This window comes from Pimephales promelas, chromosome 3, assembly GCF_988280905.1.
Source record: "Pimephales promelas chromosome 3, fPimPro1.hap1.1, whole genome shotgun sequence".
NCBI lineage: Eukaryota > Metazoa > Chordata > Actinopteri > Cypriniformes > Leuciscidae > Pimephales > Pimephales promelas.
Genome location: NC_142771.1, coordinates 2,701,264 through 2,719,833, shown reverse-complemented (window position 1 = coordinate 2,719,833; position 18,570 = coordinate 2,701,264). Strand labels below are relative to the sequence as shown.

Genomic DNA, 18,570 nt, shown 5'->3' with positions numbered 1-18,570 from the left:
GTATTTTCCATACAGTATGTTTCTGTTTTCTTTAAATTATATAAAAATGAATGTAAAATTACAAATAGAATCTGTAATTAAACGGTAACAAAACAGTTAAATGATCACACGACTGGCAGTTCAAAAAACTGTAATATTAAAATAAAACATCATAAATTAAATAAACTGAAAACAATGTTATTTAAAGGTATTTCCTGCATTATTGTGATCAAATACCTTCATTGTAGCTACAGCTGCCAAACAAAAACCATAAAATTAAAGTAAAATACGTTAATTTAAATAAAGTGCAAAAAACTTTAACAGAAGTTTGATGTCACCATGATTGAGATCAGTGTTTGCTTTAGTTGGGCTCTTGACCTTTAAAACATTTTCTGTAAAACAAATTGTTTTTGAGCTTAATTTAAATTATGATATTTTACTTTATATTTACGGTATTTGTTTGGCAGTCATTTGACCCATTTTTAGGATTTTATTTTTTACGGTGTGAGTTTCCTTGGTTAATTTGTCTGTTGGTGTCGATTCACATGTGGTTGTGTTTGTTATTCCTGTTATTTACATTTAGTCACAGAGTTAAAAAGTCAAGAAAGAGCCCATCTAAAGCAAACACTGATCACATACAATAACCACTTTGTTATTTTCAATAAATCATCAATACACATATGAACTTCTTTAGATGCAAGACAAATAAAGTCAGTCTGGTTAGTATAAGTGAAGCTGGTAATGCTGTTTATGTTGTTTAATCCTCTGCTGAGATCTTCAGAGATCATATTTTTTCAATATATTTAAACCATTAAATATATTGATCATAAATATATGGAAACGTATTTTCTTTCCATAGATGAATGAGAGGAATCACATTTATCCATGTTTGTATTGCCACACAGATGCTTGTATCTTCAGCTCTCCAAAAGATGGGTGTTCCTGTGTGGATCGGATTGTCTGACACAGAGAAGAAGTGCCAATGGAAATGGGTGGACAATTCACCACTGAATCAAGGGTAAGTGCTGAAATACCCACGCACAACTACTGAATATTTGTTTTAGTCTGTTATTATAGAAAACAGCTGAAGACACAAATACAACCACAATCAAAGACTCTTCCAATAAATCAATTATTTCAGAACAAATCTCTCCTTCTCTCTTCTGTGCTGCTTTAGTTTACTCTTATACTGTTGACTCATGAATTTGAATAACTGACAAATCGAATCCATGTTATTCAGGTTTTGGCGTGATGGTGAGCCGAATGACAGCCGTGGAATTGAGGATTGTGTCGTAATGCATCTAAACCCCATCCTGAGAAACTGGAATGATATCCCATGCGAAACGGAATGCAACTTTCTTTGTGAATAAAAAGGGTAATCGCATTTTGTCATGCAATTACTGGTATTATTTTTAATGGCATAAAATCAGATAAATTCTCGTCTTTGAAAAACCTGTTTTATTTCATCATACAGCCTGCTTTCTTGATGTCAGCTTATATTTTATTTTATAATCTGCTGTATAATCGTATATCCTGGATATCAGGGGCAGCTGTGCCCTAATGGTTAGATAGTCGGACTAGTAACCCAAAGGAAATGACTGAGGTGCTCTTCTTGAGCAAGACACCACACACACCCACTGCTCATGGGGACCTTGTTGTTCATCTGATCACAATCAAAGTAAACTACAGAAGCCTAAAATGTCCAGATCCCTGAAAACTCTCTCTTATTTTGATATTGAATGTCTATGAAACTGCTTTTAACTTGGACTGCTTTTGAATAAATCTTTAATAAATTTCAATTAAAAATGGCCTGTGTCATGGTGTCTGCCATATCTGTGAAAAATGACTCTCAACGTGGTGGTGGTATATATATACGGTATATATATATCATCATCATCATCTTCTTCCGCTCATCCGGGGCCGGGTCGCGGGGGCAGCAGTCTAAGCAGAGATGCCCAGACTTCCCTCTCCCTAGATACTTCCTCCAGCTCTTCTGGGGGGATACCGAGGCGTTCCCAGGCCAGCCGGGAGACATAGTCTCTCCAGCGTGTCCTAGGTCTTCCCCGGGGCCTCCGCCCAGTGGGACGTGCCTGGAACACCTCCCCAGGAAGGCGTCCAGGAGGCATCCGGAACAGATGCCCGAGCCACCTCAGCTGACCCTTCTCGATGTGGAGGAGCAGCGGCTCTACTCTGAGCTCCTCCCGAGTGACCGAGCTTCTCACCCTATCTCTAAGGGATCGCCCAGCCACCCTGCGGAGAAAGCTCATTTCAGCCGCCTGTATCCGGGATCTTGTCCTTTCGGTCATGACCCAAAGTTCATGACCATAGGTGAGAGTAGGAACGTAGATTGACTGGTAAATCGAGAGCTTTGCCTTACGGCTCAGCTCCTTCTTTACCACAACAGACCGGTACATCGACCGCATTACTGCTGAAGCTACACCGATCCGTCTGTCAACCTCCCGTTCCATCCTTCCCTCACTCGTGAACAAAACCCCAAGATACTTAAACTCCTCCACCTGAGGAAGTGGAGTGCGTGTATATATATATATATATACACGCACACACACACACACACACACACACACACTCAACTAAAGGATTATTAGGAACACCTGTTCAATTTCTCATTAATGCACTAAATGCCTCAATGCATTTAAGGGTGTGGTCCTGATCAAGACAATCTCCTGAACTCCAAACTGAATGTCAGAATGGGAAAGAAAGGGGATTTAAGCAGTTTTGAGCGTGGCCGGAGTATTTCACAATCTGCTCAGTTACTGGGATTTTCACACCAGTGGCGGTTCTACTTTGAATTACACCCAGGGCGAGACCCCCTTCGAGCGCCCCCCTCCCCCCCCCCAAAATAAAAAAATTGCATATTATAGGCTACTGTAAAAACACTTAATTAAAGTTGATTTTAGTTGATCATTATGAAAATTATTAGATAATATAGTGACCAAAATGATCACATACACAGAATCTTGTTCAAAAAGCCTAATACACAGTGAAATCAATTCACCAAGTTAATAATATTAAAGATTTGTTTTTAAGGAGTGTCTTTTATCTTACCTACTTAACTTAAGAAAAGGTTAACAAAAATGTTTTATAAAACGATAAACCTCATATTTCAGCATTTAAATCATCTCTATAAAAAGAATGAGTCAATAAAGATACATTCCTGACATTTATAATGCACAGTATAGCTTTTCTTTTATTATTAATAGTAAAATTTGTACCGATTTTCCCATGGCTGTCGTTGCAATAGAACCATGCACTCATTACACTGCGCTCTCCACAACGACAAAGGAGTTTTAGTAGCTAATGTATTTCCACCACAGAAAAACGCTTGCTGTAGCTCTGCTGAAAGATTTATTTACGGAGAATAGAAAAAACACCCAAGTGTTTGGGTGCACGTGCACTCCCATACTGAAAAGAGTTTATGAGCGCGCTTCCAGTGAGCGAATAATGAGCGCGCTTTCCATGCGCCTATTTGAAACATAGAGGATTTGAAATAACGACCTTGAGCAACGTTTTGGGACGTCTTTTGACCATACGTCAATATTCGCCTTTTTAGGGCCCCCTTAAACGTCGGTAGATGAGGTTATGGGATCCTAACTCTACCCCAGACCTAAACCTAACCCTACACCTAACCCGTCACCTAACTGACGTTAAAGGTAAAGCGTCAGTTGTATGACGGCCCGGGATCGCCATCTACCAACGTTTAAGGGGGCCCTAAAAAGGCGGATATTGACGTATGTCAAAAGACGTCCCAAGACGTCAGTTGGGATGAGACTGTGTTACCTCGAGCGCGCAAAAGACGCGATACGTGAACTAATCAGGAGATCCCCTTGATCCCCTCGCTTCTGCGCACGGCACCTTCTCAGCAAGCAGGGCGCCATTACCAATAATTGAATCGAAATGATAAAAAATAGAAAAACTTCGTGGCACAGAGGATTTTTTTTGAACTGCTCGTGCCGCCCCCCATGTGACATGAAGAAATGCCGCCCCGGCGACTGCCCGGTTCGCCTGTGCCTAGAACCGCTACTGTTTCACACACACAACCATTTCTAGGGTTTACAAAGAATGGTGTGAAAAGGGAAACACATCCAGTATGGGGCAGTCCTTGTTGGTGCTAGAGGTCAGAGGAGAATGGGCCGACTGATTCAAGCTGATAGAAGAGCAACTTTGACTGAAATAACCACTCGTTACAACCGAGGTATTCAGCAAAGCATTTGTGAAGAAGACACAACACACACAACCTTGAGGTGGATGGGCTACAACAGCAGAAGACCCCACCGGGTACCACTCATCTCCACTACAAATAGGAAAAAGAGGCGACAATTTGCAAGAGCTCACCAAAATTGGACAGTTGAAGACTGGAATAAATGTTGCCTTGTCTGATGAGTCTCGATTTCTGTTGAGACATTCAGATGGTAGAGTCAGAATTTGTCGAAAACAGAATAAGAACATGGATCATCATGCCTTGTTATCACTGGTCAGGCTGGTGGTGGTGGTGTAATGGTGTGGGGGATGTTTTCTTGGCACACTTTAGGCCCCTTAGTGCCAATTGGGCATCGTTTAAATGCCACGGCCTACCTGAGCATTGTTTCTGACCATGTCCATCCCTTTATGGCCACCATGTCCCCATCCTCTGATGGCTACATCCAACAGGATAATGCACCATGTCACAAAGCTGGAATCATTTCAAATTGGTTTACTGAACATGACAATGAGTTGACTGTACTAAAATGGCCCCCACAGTCACCAGATCTCAACCCAATAGAGCATCTTTGGGATGTGGTGGAACGGGAGCTTCATCCCGCAAATCTCCATCAACTGCAAGACGCTATCCTATCAATATGGGCCAACATTTCTGAAGAATGCTTTCAGCACCTTGTTGCCAAGTAGAATTAAGGCAGTTCTGAAGGCGAAAGGGGGTCAAACACAGTGGTAATATGGTGTTCCTAATAATCTTTAAGGTGAGTGTACATTATATATCAGCAGACTGAAAGTCCGGTAGTGTGTGGTTGGTGATCACTCAGAAGCAGGATGAATGCATTTACATATTCTGAAGCAAAGACAAGACAAAGCTCTGCGATCGCTAAGGGGTCGTCATTGTAAGAAAACATGATGTGGACATTGAAGTTTATAACAGCATAGCAGTGGCAAAGTAGACGAAGCACCTTAGGTTCACGGGCGTCAGAATGAACCCAGCTTTACCCTGTTACAGTTTACAGCTCTTAATGTAAATGAAGTTGCCCTTGTTGTAACCGTTGTGGTCCGTATGTTAATGAAGTTGAGACATCCCATTGTCTGAGACGGTTCTCTGTGTCCCCACACCCATTCCCATTGTACAGTTGATGATGACCATTTGCTCAGGATGTGATCAACCCAAATGGTGAAGAAACAATATATCTCGACTTCCTTTATCTCTGATAATTAGGCCATTTTGGGGATGAGCTCATTCTAAAATAGTTTATACAGTAAAATCTGGGTCGAGGCAGACTAGAATTTCTTACATCTCAACAGGACCTTTCTGATTATATACTATAATAAATAAAATAACATTAAAAAGAGTCTGATCTTATTTTGGCTGATCTCTATTCCATACTTGCACGCAAACTGCTTTGCAATCCTTTCCCAAAATGTAATTCGTTTGCACATATAACAAAATCTGTAAACAGGAGGTTTTCTGTATGTTGGTTGATTTGTCACTAAATAAAGCATTTAAAAAAGTGAATAAAAGACTAAGCTGTTTCACTTCATTAATTTGAATGGAGATTTGGCACCATCTACTTTCTACTACTACATCTACATCTACTTTTTTTCATTTTTCATATTTTCATATTTTTTCATATTTTAAACAATAACAATGAAGAACCTGGCATCAATTCTTTACAATTTAGTGCAGAAAGCAAGTTCTGGACCGAAAATGCCTGGTATTCGTGAGTTCGTGATTTATACAGTAACAAATGTAGACGACAGAAACACTTCAGCCCCGGGTTTGAGTCAATAACAAAATGACCCGAGAATCATGATCATCCTCTGGACACTGAGCCGCTGAACTGATCAGATTCAGTGAATCAGGAGCGTCAGATCTGACCTTTGTTTGGTCACCAGATTCAAGATCCCTGTGAGAATTAGATTCATTTAAACATTCATATTTATAAAGCCCCGCCTCATCTGTACATTAAAACATCAACAGCTCTTAAAGTGATTCAGATTCAGTTTGATTCACTCACCGGTTCTCTGAATCATTGCGCTGACAGACAGACTGTGCTACCTTTGGAAAACATCTGAACACAGAATGACACTTATTAATTTATTATTATTTCACCTTTATTGTGTTTGTTACCGACACATGAATAAAATATTTTAGTTTTAGTTTCTGACACAATTAAAGCTTCTGGACTCACCTGAAGGTCCTTTTACACAGCATAAAACCGATGAAAAGGATGATGAAGAAGATGATGAACAGCCACCAATACTCTATACAAGTGATGAAATATCAAATCAGCTGATGTGTAAGAATGATAAATCAATATTAGAGTTTATGTTTAAAGCTCTTGATGTTTGACCTGAGAGCAGGAGAGACGGGGTCACTTCATTCGGAAAGTCTTTGAAACACACAACGATCACAAATATCAGACAATATGACAGAAAACTTAGCAGAAAAAAAATCAAACACATTTATCAGCTGAAACTCACCTGGAGTCGCTGCAGTTTCATTCCTCATATTATGATGGATAGATGCGCTTTTATGATGGATAGATGCACTTTTATGATGGACAGATGCACTTTTATGATGGACAGATGCACTTTTATGATGGACAGATGCACTTTTATGATGGATAGATGCACTTTTATGATGGACAGATGCACTTTTATGATGGACTGATGCACTTTTATGATGGATAGATGCACTTTTGTGATGATAGATGCACTTTTATGATGGACAGATGCACTTTTATGATGGACAGATGCACTTTTATGATGGATAGATGAACTTTTATGATGGACAGATGCACTTTTATGATGGATAGATGCACTTTTATGATGGACAGATGCACTTTTATGATGGACAGATGCACTTTTATGATGGATAGATGCACTTTTATGATGGATAGATGAACTTTTATGATGGACAGATGCACTTTTATGATGGATAGATGCACTTTTATGATGGACAGATGCACTTTTATGATGGATAGATGCACTTTTATGATGGACAGATGCACTTTTATGATGGACTGATGCACTTTTATGATGGATAGATGCACTTTTGTGATGATAGATGCACTTTTATGATGGACAGATGCACTTTTATGATGGACAGATGCACTTTTATGATGGACAGATGCACTTTTATGATGGACAGATGAACTTTTATGATGGACAGATGAACTTTTATGATGGACAGATGCACTTTTATGATGGACAGATGCACTTTTATGATGGACAGATGAACTTTTATGATGGACAGATGAACTTTTATGATGGACAGATGCACTTTTATGATGGACAGATGCACTTTTATGATGGACAGATGCACTTTTATGATGGACAGATGCACTTTTTTGATGGACAGATGCACTTTTATGATGCATAGATGCACTTTTATGATGGACAGATGCACTTTTATGATGGACAGATGCACTTTTATGATGGACAGATGCACTTTTTATGATGGATAGATGCACTTTTATGATGGATAGATGGACTTTTATGATGGACAGATGCACTTTTATGATGGATAGATGCACTTTTATGATGGACAGATGCACTTTTATGATGGACAGATGCACTTTTATTATGGACAGATGCACTTTTATGATGGATAGATGAACTTTTATGATGGACAGATGCACTTTTATGAAGGACAGATGGACTTTTATGATGGACAGATGCACTTTTATGATGGACAGATGCACTTTTATGATGGACAGATGGACTTTTATGATGGACAGATGCACTTTTATGATGGACAGATTGACTTTTATGATGGACAGATGCACTTTTATGATGGACAGATGTGCTTTTATGATGGATAGATGCACTTTTATGATGGACAGATGCACTTTTATGATGGATAGATGCACTTTTGTGATGATAGATGCAGTTTTGTGATGGACAGATGCACTTTTATGATGGACAGATGCACTTTTATGATGGACAGATGCACTTTTATGATGGACAGATGCACTTTTGTGATGATAGATGCACTTTTATGATGGACAGATGCACTTTTTATGATGGATAGATGCACTTTTATGATGGAGAGATGCACTTTTTTGATGGACAGATGCACTTTTATGATGGATAGATGAACTTTTATGATGGACAGATGTGCTTTTATGATGGACAGATGCACTTTTATGATGGACAGATGCACTTTTATGACGGATAGATGCACTTTTATGATGGACAGATGCACTTTTATGATGGACAGATGCACTTTTTATGATGGATAGATGCACTTTTATGATGGATAGATGGACTTTTATGATGGACAGATGCACTTTTATGATGGACAGATGCACTTTTATGATGGATAGATGCACTTTTATGATGGACAGATGCACTTTTATGATGGATAGATGCACTTTTATGATGGATAGATGGACTTTTATGATGGACAGATGGACTTTTATGATGGACAGATTTACTTTTATGATGGATAGATGCACTTTTATGATGGACAGATGCACTTTTATGATGGATAGATGCACTTTTATGATGGACAGATGCACTTTTATGATGGATTTATGCACTTTTATGATGGATAGATGCACTTTTATGATGGATAGATGCGCTTTTATGATGGACAGATGCACTTTTATGATGGATAGATGCACTTTTATGATGGACAGATGCACTTTTATGATGGATTTATGCACTTTTATGATGGATAGATGCACTTTTATGATGGATAAATTCACTTTTATGATGGACTGATGCACTTTTATGATGGATAGATGTACTTTTATGATGGACAGATGTACTTTTATGATGGACAGATGGACTTTTATGATGGACAGATGCACTTTTATGATGGATAGATTTACTTTTATGATGGATAGATGCTGGACAGATGCACTTTTATGATGGATAGATGCACTTTTATGATGGACAGATGCACTTTTATGATGGATAGATGCACTTTTATGATGGATAGATGCGCTTTTATGATGGACAGATGCACTTTTATGATGGATAGATGCACTTTTATGATGGATTTATGCACTTTTATGATGGATAGATGCACTTTTATGATGGATAAATTCACTTTTATGATGGACTGATGCACTTTTATGATGGATAGATGTACTTTTATGATGGACAGATGTACTTTTATGATGGACAGATGGACTTTTATGATGGACAGATGCACTTTTATGATGGATAGATTTACTTTTATGATGGATAGATGCTGGACAGATGCACTTTTATGATGGATAGATGCACTTTTATGATGGACAGATGCACTTTTATGATGGATAGATGCACTTTTATGATGGATAGATGCGCTTTTATGATGGACAGATGCACTTTTATGATGGACAGATGCGCTTTTATGATGCATAGATGCACTTTTATGATGATAGATGCACTTTTATGATGGACAGATGCACTTTTATGATGGACAGATGCACTTTTATGATGATAGATGCACTTTTATGATGGACAGATGCACTTTTATGATGGACAGATGCACTTTTATGATGGATAGATGCACTTTTTGAGCTTCAAAATGTCGGTTGCAATTCACTCCCATTATCAGCTTGGAAGGACATTTTTTTTTATATAACTCTGATTGTATTCGTCTGAAAGAAGAATGTCATATACACCTAGGATGACTTGAGGAAGAGTAAATCATGGGCTTATTTTCATTTTGGAGTGACTATCATTCAACCTTGCTCTGTGTTTTCAGCACCAGCAGGGTGTGTAAAGCTGGGTTCACACTGTGCAATCTTGGCCGCGATATGAGCATCTGAGAAAAATTTAGCAAATCCCAAAAGAATCCTCTGATCCTAGGCTAAAATCTGAAGTCTTTGATCGTTCGTTTTATATTTGACCATCTTCGTTTTTCAAGAATGAACACATGAACTACAACTAACTTCTGGCCACAGGCTTATGCCGAGTTCACACTGCACAATTTTAGCCCACAATATATTCACTTGCAAAATTTCAGACAAATGCCCGAAATCAGAGGCAAATCCTACTTGAGTGACAATCACACAGTGTGCATTATCAAGGACACGATCTGAGAGAATCAACAATGTGTTGCTGATGCCCTGTGAGATATTTGGCATGCTAAATATCTGGAGCTGCCAGCGATTCAAAATCCTGTGGTGTGGATGGGTTCTGACTGAAAGCTACATCGGCGATGACCGACAGCCAATGAGAGAGCAAGATACAGGGCAGCGGGAAGTTCAGGAAGAGTATAGACCAGAATATCACAGGCAAAGGCTCCTTTTCTGTCTATTCAGACCCAAGAAATAGAGTTTCTTTATTATTTTTGCAAATCAACGCGCAGACAATGTGTGTTATCACGCGTGTTTTGGTGTTGAAACGTAGTTTGCGAACCAAACAGAGTTGTCAGCGTTTCTTCCTTTTGTAAATCATGCGGTGTCCATCGTGCAGTGTGTGAACTCAGCATTAGAGAAAATCTCTCTTGTTACAAACCAGACTGACTTTATTTTTGTCATTCATCTTCAGAAGTTCTCATTGAGAATAAACAGAGTTTTAGATGTAAATGTTTTAATGAAAATATTAGGTCACCATTGTGATGATCAGTGTTTCCTTTAGTTGGATAGTTTGACTCCGAAAAATTTAACCAGAAAATTTATTACCGAGAAAGCCAGAAAACAAAGATGCTCATCATCATAAAAGTAGAATGATTCATAAATTTCACCACAAAATTTATTTAAATCAATTGTGGGGGGAAAATGTAGACAGACATCTTTTAACACGGAGCCAATTTTTCCATATAAACACAGTATAACGCAAATTTAACTTAAATATTCAGTTCAACACAGAGAATGAACTGAATCTATCAGAGAATGAACTGAATTGATCTGAATCTATTAATAGTCTCTGTAAATGCTGATAGTTTAAACATTTCTCTCACCTCTGAACATGCTCACATGACTATAATGAAGCTGAAATAAAAGAAAGAATCATTAGATCATCATTTATAATGTTCATAAAAGATGCTTTTGATGCATCTGTACAGGTAATCATCAGGTGTATGTCATGAGAATATAAATGCATTGAGAGAAAATTCTAAATCGTTTTACAGATTTCGCAGAATCACAGATGATCTCATGATTCAGATTCACACAGCGAGACGTGACGAGACGATCCGTTGAGACTGAAATAACAGGATCAATCAGTGTTTCAGGAACGGATGGATCAGCGATCTTAAGTCCATACTGATCAAATCAAACACAAGACAATCAAACTGTCAGTGACAGAACACGACGAAACTGAGGATACATTCACAAACAGATGATTATTTGTAGAAATGTCATAGTATCAGTATCTGAGTACGCAGAATGACCTGGAACTCTTAGCTGGGTAAATAACAGTCCTTCTCATTGATTTGTGCTTCTAAAATGATTTTACACTTCCATAAAACAATTGCGCTAATGACCAGAAAACACCTGGTCTAAAGTCATTGGCGCGTTGTGCGTTGTTCATAACGCTATTTTAAGCGCTCATGCTTGGCCATAATACAGAGTTTGAACAACACGCTCACACTGTCGATGATTCTCTCATCTACACAGATGCATTTTACTTTTTGCAATATGTGTTGTCGTGTGAACTGGGAGAAACGGCATTTTAGGTTCTCTCTTGTTGATTCTGAGGACTCTGATCGGCTTGCATGGCTTTATCCTTAACCCCTACACTCCCGCCAATAGGTTTGGCATAGTTATGATGGTGCTCGACGGCGTATTTATGCGGGTGTGTGAACGATGTTATTATTGAAAATGGAGAGGGGGAAAATATTCATTTTGCTAAATACCAGGCTTTGTGTAAACCAGGGGCGTAGCCAGTATTGGGTCAGGGCGGCACTGGCCCGCCCACGTTACTCACTGGCCCGCCCAGGCAAATTTGATAAAAAAATTTAGTTTGTTTTTATAATTCAAATGTATTTAAGAAAATATATTAATATATACCTGATTTATTGTTGACTGCTGTATGTGTTTAATTCGTTTCCCAAATAAAATGGAACTGTCGAAGCAAGTTTTAGAAAGCCTCCCTCTCCGGAACGTTATTGGTTGCTATGGTTGCAGGGGGTTCCGACAGGAAAACTCACTGGCGCCATAATAATGGATAAACAACTAATTGTAAAAAGCGAGAGTTGAGGAAGAAGACACGCCACTGCCTTCATCTATCGAGTCCACAGAGCCCAGTTCTTCAGACTCAATAACCCACAAGAAGGTTAGTCAGGTGCTGGCGGCGGCCGCTTCTCTCTCCCTCTTCCGGTCAGCCTGACGCGGGTTTACCCGCCGATCTAACTACGATATTATTATTATTTTAGCTTACTTTACTTTTGGGTGAACTGTCTTTACACTGCTGACTAGCCTGAATAAAATAGACAGGTTATTGTCTACTGGTTTGTCCAGCCTTTATAGAGCTCTGTTGGTTGAACATGATGATTTGCCGAATACAAATATACTGGCTTTGCAGTTTGTCTATGAATTTTTCTACTTTCTAAAGTTAATTATTATTGAAGTAATTTTTTTCTATGAAAAACTATAGGCCCACTCACATTTTCACTGGCCCACCCAAAATTAAATTTCTGCCTACGCCACTGGTGTAAACGTGGCCTCAGATCGTTAAAATAGGGCCCAGTGTCATGTATGGTGTTCAGTATGTGTGTGTAAAACAGTGGGATACACATTGATTGCTAAATGAAACACTTCAGTCAGAGAGAGGAGGAGGGATTGCATTTGCTGCAATACTTTTAGGCCTTTTTTGCAAATGTCTTTAGTCTGGTTTTAAAATGTTACAGTAAGGTTATGCATATGTGTGTATGTGTGCTTTACGCTGCTTATTCCGAACACATATATATTGGGAACTTTTTGCACTTAAACTTGTTTATTTTTACTATTGACATTGAATGCATAAGTTTTTATCAATAGTTTAAATCATTGGATAATTTGATTGCAGTTTCTACCTGAATATTTTGGTCATTAGGTGTTCAGGCACGAAGTGCTGAAAACCTATTGTATTTGCTAGAAAGAGAAAAAAAAATCCCCTAAAACGCATCGTGCAGCCCAAACCGTAAGGGCTGGAGCTGTGAAACTTTGTCAGATGGTAGGGCCTCGAATTGTGGAGAAGCTATCCGAGTATGACCCCGATTGGCCCATAGGTGGCGCTACAGCAACCAAAAGTACTAAATTGCTCATAACTCCTAGACCGTTTGACTTAGCTTCAATGTTTTTACACCACTGTAATCCCTGACTCAAGACGGACAAGATGTATATCTCGGATTTCCATTTGGAGCAAAAAAAAATTTTGTTATTTCGGTTTTTTTCCAAAACCAACTTTTGCGAACTAGTCCCTGGATTTTTGCCCGATCGGGACCAAACCAGTCTAGGCCTATTCTCTGGACTCTCTAGATCAATAATTATCGAAAAAAAGTTGAAATTTGGCATTTGGTTGGCTGTAACAGGCTCATTTAGATAGTGGTCTGTGGCAAAATTCAGTCAAAAGCCCCTAAATCCCCCCCAAAAAGTCACAACTTCACAAAAATCGGTGAGCATATGTGTGCTAACATGGTTAGGAAGCATGCAAAGTTTCGTGAGGATCGGATCATAGGTGGCGCTACAATCGTCAAAAAGGTCTCTCATTATTAGGTGTTCAGGCACGAAGTGCTGAAAACCTATTGTATTTGCTAGAAAGAGAAAAAAAAAATCCCCTAAAACGCATCGTGCAGCCCAAACCGTAAGGGCTGGAGCTGTGAAACTTTGTCAGATGGTAGGGCCTCGAATTGTGGAGAAGCTATCCGAGTATGACCCCGATTGGCCCATAGGTGGCGCTACAGCAACCAAAAGTACTAAATTGCTCATAACTCCTAGACCGTTTGACTTAGCTTCAATGTTTTTACACCACTGTAATCCCTGACTCAAGACGGACAAGGTGTATATCTCGGATTTCCATTTGGAGCAAAAAAAATTTTGTTATTTCGGTTTTTGTCCAAAACCCACTTTTGCGAACTAGTCCCTGGATTTTTGCCCGATCGGGACCAAACCAGTCTAGGCCTATTCTCTGGACTCTCTAGATCAATAATTATCGAAAAAAAGTTGAAATTTGGCATTTGGTTGGCTGTAACAGGCTCATTTAGATAGTGGTCTGTGGCAAAATTCAGTCAAAAGCCCCTAAATCCCCCCCAAAAAGTCACAACTTCACAAAAATCGGTGAGCATATGTGTGCTAACATGGTTAGGAAGCATGCAAAGTTTCGTGAGGAAGGTGTATATCTCGGATTTGTATATCTCAAAGCTATCAGAGTACGAGGTGCATAGGTGGATAGGTGGCGCTACAGCAACCAAAGTTACTCCGCAAAGTTCCGTGAGGATCGGATTATAGGTGGCCAATGAGTGGTGTTGTACTGCCCACTGCAGTTTAAATTCTTTTTTTTCACAATACTCAACTATAATTCATAGTATAACTTTATCAATTCAATCTTTTAACATTTACAACCACATTTTGTAAAAAATGACTATTATCCTGAAGTTGAAAATGAGTGTGTGAACTAAACTGTAGTAAATCATATTTTAACATGGTTGTGGTGAGCAGGACGGCCGAGGGACGTGAGAGAAAGTCGCGAGGCCGGTGTTGCGATTGCTAATGAGCAGCACCTGCGAAGCACACCGGTCTCGCATCTCTCACGAAGGAGCGGAGCCATAAAGGGGGAGCGACGGAGTGGATGATCGAGAGAGGAACAGGCCTGCTTTTATTTGTATTTTATATTTTATTTGGTAAGCCAGCAGTCGTCCGTGAGGGGCTGCTGGCCGGTATTTATGTTTTATTTTCGGTAGCCAGCAGTCGTCCGTGAGGGGCTGCTGGCAGGTATTTTGTTTGTTTATTTTATTTAAATAAAGTTTTATTTTTCATTATTATCCGGTTCCTGCCTCCTTCTTCCCTGAACTTTGTTACATTGGTGCCGAAACCCGGGAAGAGGGAGGAACGCGCTGTCCGAGGGTCCTCGCCGCTGTGGGGAATCCGCGGTGCATCGAGCATGGTGCGCGAGTCGCCGCCGCTCGCCGTGGGCCGGAGCCTGCTGCCGTCCGCCGCATAAGGGGAGGAGCAGGGAGCGGGGGACTCGCGGCCATGGACGCTCGAGGCGGGGCGCTGGGATGAGTTGCCGGTGGGACGCCCGAGCTCGCCGCCGACCGCCTGGGAATGGAGGGGCGGCTGCCTTCCGGGAGGGAGAGGAGGAGTCACCGCCGCTCGCCGTGGGCCGGAGCCTGCTGCCATCCGCCAGTGAAGGGGAGGAGCAGGGAGCGGGGGACTCCTGCCGTCTGCCCAAGGCACCCGAGGAGCCGTCGCCGTCCACCGGGGGCGGGGGAGCGTCGAGGCGTTCACCGAGGGCCATCCAGCGTCGCCGCCGGGCACCGCGGAGGAGATCGCCCAGCTGGTGAGGGACAAGATGGCAGCGCGTTGTGGGAGCCGGTCTATTTTTTTTTTTCTCCTCTCTCCCCTCTCTCGTGTCCGTCGCTCCTCAGGCTTCCGTCTCCGTTTCCCTCGGCTCGTCGATCCATACCCCCCAGGGATCGCCGCCGCCGGGGGGGAAGTAGGCACAGTCTCGGGTGTACCCCCCGGCCTGTGAGGGGTGATGGGGGTATGTGGTGAGCAGGACGGCCGAGGGACGTGAGAGAAAGTCGCGAGGCCGGTGTTGCGATTGCTAATGAGCAGCACCTGCGAAGCACACCGGTCTCGCATCTCTCACGAAGGAGCGGAGCCATAAAGGGGGAGCGACGGAGTGGATGATCGAGAGAGGAACAGGCCTGCTTTTATTTGTATTTTATATTTTATTTTGGTAAGCCAGCAGTCGTCCGTGAGGGGCTGCTGGCCGGTATTTATGTTTTATTTTCGGTAGCCAGCAGTCGTCCGTGAGGGGCTGCTGGCAGGTATTTTGTTTGTTTATTTTGTTTAAATAAAGTTTTATTTTTCATTATTATCCGGTTCCTGCCTCCTTCTTCCCTGAACCTTGTTACACTGGTGCCGAAACCCGGGAAGAGGGAGGAACGCGCTGTCCGAGGGTCCTCGCCGCTGTGGGGAATCCGCGGTGCCATCGAGCATGGTGCGCGAGTCGCCGCCGCTCGCCGTGGGCCGGAGCCTGCTGCCGTCCGCCGCAGATGGGGAGGAGCAGGGAGCGGGGGACTCGCGGCCATGGACGCTCGAGGTGGGGCGCTGGGGTGAGTTGCCGGTGGGACGCCCGAGCTCGCCGCCGACCGCCTGGGAATGGAGGGGCGGCTGCCTTCCGGGAGGGAGAGGAGGAGTCACCGCCGCTCGCCGTGGGCCGGAGCCTGCTGCCATCCGCCAGTGAAGGGGAGGAGCAGGGAGCGGGGGACTCCTGCCGTCTGCCCAAGGCACCCGAGGAGCCGTCGCCGTCCACCGGGGGCGGGGGAGCGTCGAGGCGTTCACCGAGGGCCATCCAGCGTCGCCGCCGGGCACCGCGGAGGAGATCGCCCAGCTGGTGAGGGACAAGATGGCAGCGCGTTGTGGGAGCCGGACTATTTTTTTATTTTATTTTTTTCCTCTCTCCCCTCTCTCGTGTCCGTCGCTCCTCAGGCTTCCGTCTCCGTTTCCCTCGGCTCGTCGATCCATACCCCCCCAGGGATCGCCGCCGCCGGGGGGGAAGTAGGCACAGTCTCGGGTGTACCCCCCGGCCTGTGAGGGGTGATGGGGGTATGTGGTGAGCAGGACGGCCGAGGGACGTGAGAGAAAGTCGCGAGGCCGGTGGTGCGATTGCTAATGAGCAGCACCTGTGAAGCACACCGGTCTCGCATCTCTCACGAAGGAGCGGAGCCATAAAGGGGGAGCGACGGAGTGGATGATCGAGAGAGGAACAGGCCTGCTTTTATTTGTATTTTATATTTTATTTGGTAAGCCAGCAGTCGTCCGTGAGGGGCTGCTGGCCGGTATTTATGTTTTATTTTCGGTAGCCAGCAGTCGTCCGTGAGGGGCTGCTGGCAGGTATTTTGTTTGTTTATTTTATTTAAATAAAGTTTTATTTTTCATTATTATCCGGTTCCTGCCTCCTTCTTCCCTGAACTTTGTTACAATGGTAAATTATGATAAATCATATTGGAACATGGTTAATTATGTAATATCAAGCTGAAATGTAGTATATCATGATAAATCATGCCTGCTACATACAACTTAATGTCTTTTAATGCTTTTGTGCTTAAATGCCTTAAAGACCTGAACACCGATAAATGCTGCTTGCAGCTTTAATTTTCTGTTGTATTTATTTGCCCAGTCATTGTGTGTGTGCATGTTTGTTTATGTGCGTCACCTCTGAGAACCAGCTCTGCTCACAGTCATTGAGAGATTGATTGACGACAGCAAATTAAACCACATACAGGAACCCCAGAGAGGTATGAATGTCTCCACATGTTACTGTGATGTTATTCATGATTCAGTGCTGAAAGAAAACAGGATGCTTTGTGGTATTAATATGCAAATCCAAGTTCCCTTTCGTAGTCACTTCGAGTTACGTCAGAAGTGACGGAGATTGGGGGGGTTTCGCATGAAAGCCAATCCTCTTCGAGTATTTAATCACGAGCCAATGGCATGCAATGCCTTGGGGCTGCGGAAATTTGCATAGCGTACTCCGCCCTACTCCGTGAGTATAAAAGGAGGAAGTGAACGCAACCGCAGTATGTTTTCGCTTCGGAGCCAAGAGAACCTCTTCACTCCTGAAAGCCATTCTCACTGTTCAAGACTCTTCGAGACGAGCGTCCTCTTCAGTGTTGACGGCGGTACCCAGCGAGATTCTGCATCGCCTGCGATCTGAGCAGTGGTCTGCCAGACTTTGCGCTTCTCCCTGGTCGCCTCAGCGCTGAAAGAGTGAATTTCCTCCTCTCATTGAAAGAGCTGCACGCGGCACGTCTTTTTAAAGATGTCTCGCCCGTGTTCTTCTGGGTGTGGTCGATTCATGTCATCTTCTGATGGTCACGATCGCTGCTTTGTATGCCTGGGCATTCAGCATGCAGCAGCAGCGTTCATGGATGACTCATGTTCCTTCTGTGGGAACATGACCATCTCTACACTGAGATCTAGACTCAATGATCTGACTAAAGTGAAAGTCCCCATCCCCGCTACTCGATCAGCTTCTTCCACGAGAAGCTCGTCGACCCGCGAACAGGGTGATTTGACGGTGACGGTGTGGAACAAAGCCCCGACGATTCCTCGGGCCACACCCCCCGCCCCAGTGTTAGAGCCAGCGAGCGCCGCTTCGATTCAGCCGTCTACCTCTTCGCAGGTACCGTCTGTTTCGTTCGGCGCTCCAGATGATGATGCGATGTCGATCGTGGCATCACAAGGCGGGCTTGATTCTTCGGGAGATGAGGAT

The 18,570-nt window shown here is 42.5% G+C and overlaps 1 pseudogene across 1 annotated transcript; it reads right to left on the bottom strand.

Moving 5' to 3' along the window:
• Window positions 1-5,566: 5,566 nt before the first annotated feature.
• LOC148981852 (uncharacterized) lies at window positions 5,567-17,639 on the bottom strand (annotated as a pseudogene). Its single transcript, XR_016155307.1, has 8 exons — window positions 17,512-17,639; window positions 11,277-11,411; window positions 11,108-11,138; window positions 6,685-6,711; window positions 6,555-6,593; window positions 6,393-6,465; window positions 6,219-6,272; window positions 5,567-6,107 (listed from the first exon to the last, which is right to left on the bottom strand). The product of XR_016155307.1 is annotated as an uncharacterized LOC148981852 (transcript).
• Between the last annotated feature and the right edge of the window lie 931 nt (window positions 17,640-18,570).